Genomic DNA, 4835 nt, shown 5'->3' on the forward strand with positions numbered 1-4835 from the left:
GGCTGATGAGGCCTGAAGGTGGGAGACAGTGGCGTCACCGTGGAAGACCTCTAGCAGAGGAACAGGGGTAGGAAACCAACTCCTGTTCTCTCTGAGAGGCACTTTAGGAGCATGGTGGCATCTGCCCACTTCCAGGGGCTTGGACAGGTGCCCTTGCCCAGGGACTCCTGCCACTTCCTCGGTGACTGTCACATCCTCACGGATCACTTCATCACCTTTTTGTTTCCCTATAATCAACTCCATCTCTGAATTTTCTTCATTTCCTCAGAGCCGCTTCACTATGGCTCATATCCTGTTGGTCCAGATCCCTTGCCCACCAGTATGCCCGCCTTTCTGGTGATGCCTTTCCAAAGCTTCTCCTGGGGTCACAGGGTGGGGCTCCCACCCTTACTATACCCTTAGCAGAAACTATATACTATAGCAGAAACTATACCTATTTCTGCTTTTCACCTCTCCATCTGCAAAAACACTCCTGGCCATCTCACCACTTCTTTCTAAGTATCAGTGTTAAATCACAACCCAGTGTGTGCACAGCACTTTACAGTTAGCACCATTCACCCTCCCATTTCACAGCCCAGGAAGGTGGGCCCTTCAGGGGAAAGAACCAGCTGTGGCAGACACCTGGCTTTATCACTTCCTAACTCTGACTCTGGGCCAGTCCTCTTGTTACCAACAAAGCCAGTTCCCCAGAAGATGGGGCCTTTTCCTGTTCTGTGCTGCGAAGCCAATACACGAACCCAAAAGTAAGCATCAAACAGTGCATGCTTTATTCGGCGGCCATGGAATTTAGAAGTGGGAGTTTGGCTCACAAATCAACTTCTCAGCTCCTGAGAGTTGGGAAACCTTAGATACAGGCTTTATCTTTAATGAAAAGGTTGGGCATTAAAAGCAAGGGGAGGAATATTCAAGTCTTTTCTGGAAATGGGAGAAGAACTCCTTGGAACCAGAGTTACTACCTTCCTTTTTGTCCCTTTATGGTTTCTTCTGGCCATTGTCATGGCAATGTCAACTGTCATGACACTGGTGGGAGTGTCATTTAGCAAGGAAATTATATTATAATGAAGTTAGAGGTTCTCTGGAGATCAAGTGAACTGCCATCTTGGATCTCACCAGTTTCAGCCAGTTTGGTCACATGGGTGAACTTCTGGCCTTGGCATCCTGTTTTTTAAAGATAAGCAGAGTTAAGGCAGGGCAGAAATTCAGCTAAATCATGTAGGCATTACACTGGTTAACACCATTTGGTGCCTCAGTTTCCTCAGACATAAAATAGGCATCACAATCATTGTGGCACATGTGAAGGGCCAGCGCAGCCCACAGCACTTGGAGGTTGCGCAGTAGGTAAGAATTCCCTTCCCTACAGTTAGTTACCTGGGCAGGAGCTGCAACTGCTGGTCCTTCAGATGAAACCAGCCATGGACTTGTTTTATTTGACTCACATTGTGGCTTCTCTAATCTGAATTTGGATGTTTTTAGAAGGGGCACACATTTCCAGGAGGCCAGGGACCCCACCGCTCCTCATATTTCAAAAAATACCAGATAGCTCCCACATATCTGTTCACTACTTAGCCCCTAAAAGCATTTGTGGCAGATTGTATTTTCCAAGGTGGCCACAACTAAATCTCCCATTCCACATACTCTTCATGCAATGTGATACTGATAGCCCTCCCATCAAGAGGTGGGATCTATGTTTTCTCCTCAAGAATCAGATATGTGAGTACAGTACAAAGAATGCTATGTGGCTTCCAAAGCTAGGTCATGTAAGGCAACAGTTTCTACCTGGTTCTGTTGGGACACCTGCTGTTGGAACCAGATGCCATGCTGTGAGGAAGCTCAAGCTACATGGAGAGGTCAGATACAGATTTTCAGTCAACAGCTTAGGCTGATGTTTCAAATAGCCAGCAGCAACCACCAGGTATGCGAGTAAGGAAGCCTTTAAAATAACTCAAGCTCTTGGATTGCAGCTACATAAAAATACCTCCAAGCAAGATCCAGGTTGCCATACCCAGTCAACCCCCAGGAGACCATAATGACTGTTGTTGCTTTAAGCCAGGAAATTGCAGGGTGATTTGTTACTCAGCAATAGATTACTTTACTACAGCCAAAAAAGGGCAGAGTTAGAAATTGAATCCAGGACTGCCGGTTTCCCGGACTTTCCAGAACTCACATAATCCACTTATCTGACAGTTGTTGTATCTACTGTTTCATTTAGGGAAACAGACAGTGAGGAGAAATGGCTAAAATAAAAGAACTTTTGAAGAGGAAGGAACTCAGCTAACCACAGCAACATGGAGTCTCATGTATAAACCCTGCTGTGTATAAACCCCTGCTGTGTATTCCAGTGGGCTGCTGGACACCCACGGAGTTGTGAAAGTAAACCAAGGACACAAGTATTGTGATTCTGATTATATCCCTAGCCACAATGGGGCCTTGTATCCAGCAGTACTCAATGCATGCTTATTATTCAAGATGAAGACAACAATTGAGCTACAACCAAGAAGTCTTGTCCACAGCAATAAGCAATGTCAGTAGTGACAGGTGCTGTGAAGAAAAATACAACAGGGTAAGAGGATAGTGAGTGATAGGAACTGCTGTTTTAGTGTGGGGGTGGCCAAGGGAGGCCTCTCTAAGGCGGTGAAATCTGAGCTGAGGCTGGACGGAGGGAGCCGTGAAGCTCTCTAGGGAGTATCTGGATGGAGGGAATAGCAGGTGCAATGGTGCCAGGGTGGGACTGGGAGGTCGAATGCTGATGAAGAGCAAGTGTTGAGGACAGCAGAGGAGACAAGGTCAGACTAATGAGGGTGGACTGCGTAGGCCTGGTAGGGACTTGCCTTTTAGTCTGGGTAAGATGGGGAGCTGCTAAAGGGAGGTGGAGGAAGTGGGTGGACTAAGCTTCCAAGCGGCCACTGTGGACATCATCAGGAATCCCTGACTCTGCCACTCAACCCTTCCTTTCTCCCTGTGGTATGAAAACCACTAGCTTCTCCAGGCACACTCCTGGCCGCTCTGCAACCTCGAAAGGAGGGAAGAAACTTGTTTTCAGCAGGTCCAACAGTGGTCCTGAACCTGAAGCTCATTGGAAGCTCTGCTAGCCTCTGGTGGTGGCTGGCAGTCCTTGGCATTCCTTGCCCTGTAGATGGATCTCTCCAGTCCTTGTCTATATTGTCACATGGTTACCTCTCTGCGTGTCTCTTCTCCTCTTCTTATGAAGACACCAGTCGTACTGGAATTAAGCACCTTTAAGCTACTTAATTGTACGGGTGTGGTGCGGCCGCCACGGCCTCGTTTTTATCAGAGCTGTGTGGCTACAGCCGTCCTTTGTTGGGTCATGTGCCCATCCCTGAGCCAATCACTGTGAGTGAGGAGTGACGGAATGTTCTGATTGGCCAGCCCTCGGCCATGTGCCTACTCGCTGAGTCAGGAAGTGGAATGAGGCCTCGGAAAGTGCAAGAACTGAGTATGAGGAGAGTTCTTCCCAAGGAAAGTTGGGTTCTCTTTCCAAAGGTGGGGGGTAGAAGTGGGGCAATGGGGAGGGTGGGGGATGGGAGGGAGTGGGGGAAATGGGGAGGGTGGGGGATGTGGAGGGCGGGGGTGGGCTCTGAAGCATAACACTCTGGAACTATCCCACACTGTGGCAAGGGGACCGCATGTCAGGTACTCATTGCTCAAGGGCTCTGTATTAGTTTGCTAGGGCAGCCATAACGAAAGTACCACAGACTGCGTGGCTTAAGCAACAGAAACGGATTGTCTCACAGTCCTGGAGGCTGGAAGTCCAAGATCAAGGTGTCAGCAAGGTCATGCTCCCTCTGAAACCTGAGGAGGAATCCTTCCTTGCGTCTCCTAGCTTCTGGTGGTGGCTGGCGGTCCTTGGCATTCCTTGCCCTGTAGATGAATCTCTCCAGTCTCTGTCTATATTGTCACATGGTCATCTCTCTGTGTCTCTTCTCCTCTTCTTATGAGGACATCAGTCATACTGGAATGAGAGTGTACCTACTCAGGTATGACCTCATCTTAACATACACCTGCAATGACTTTAATAAGGTAACTTTCAGAGATATGAGGGGTTAGGACTTCAGCATATCTTCTGTTGGGCAGCACAGTTCAACCTGTAACAGGTTTCTTGGGGCCATGGTCCAGTTGTTTGTACTCACACTTCAGACAGCCATTGCCCAAGAGTTGTCCCCTGTGGGAAGACATTTGGGGTAAGATGGCACCCATATGCCAAGGACAGGTCTCAGGAGAAGGGGGCAGCTGTGCTTTTCAGCAGGTACCACTCGCAGTAGCTGGGGGATGGGTGTGTCAGCGAGTAAAGGGGATATGAGCCCAGCACCCATAGGATCTAGGTGGGCAAGTTGTTTAACCTCTCTATGCCTCAGTTTCTTCAGGTGGAAAATAGTTGTAGAGTGGCTGCCTCAGGGATAGGTTAGGATGGAAATAATTCGTATACTTAGAACAGTGCCTGACACATGGTAAGCCCTTGGAAATGTTAGCTATTATTAATGACAATTTGGGCCATGGTGGGTGTGAAAGGCCCTCTGGGAAGTAGCAGGATTAATTCCCAGCTCATGGTCTGGCCTCTGCTCATACTTCCTGACTGACTCCAAAACATCCCCGAGAAGTGTTAATTCACTGCAAACAAAAACTGGAGACAAGCCCTTTAAGACCATTGAATGAAGTCCTCCACAACTATTTCGCAGATGGGAGAAGTGAGGACAAGCAATGAATTTCTCAAGTAGTAAATGACAGGCAATCTGGTGGTGGTTAAGTGAAAGACTTTGGACTTAGACAGACCTGGGGGCTTGAATCCCAGCTGAGTGAACTGGGGTGAGTACCTCTGC

The 4835-nt window shown here is 48.3% G+C and overlaps 1 long non-coding RNA gene across 1 annotated transcript; it reads right to left on the reverse strand.

Moving 5' to 3' along the window:
- Nucleotides 1–744: 744 nt before the first annotated feature.
- On the reverse strand, nucleotides 745–3332 carry LOC108581234. Its single transcript, XR_001893158.3, has 2 exons — nucleotides 3175–3332; nucleotides 745–1158 (listed from the first exon to the last, which is right to left on the reverse strand). It is a non-coding gene; the product is annotated as an uncharacterized LOC108581234 (long non-coding RNA).
- Nucleotides 3333–4835: the final 1503 nt, after the last annotated feature.

Source organism: Papio anubis, chromosome 2 (assembly GCF_008728515.1).
Source record: "Papio anubis isolate 15944 chromosome 2, Panubis1.0, whole genome shotgun sequence".
Classification (NCBI taxonomy): domain Eukaryota; kingdom Metazoa; phylum Chordata; class Mammalia; order Primates; family Cercopithecidae; genus Papio; species Papio anubis.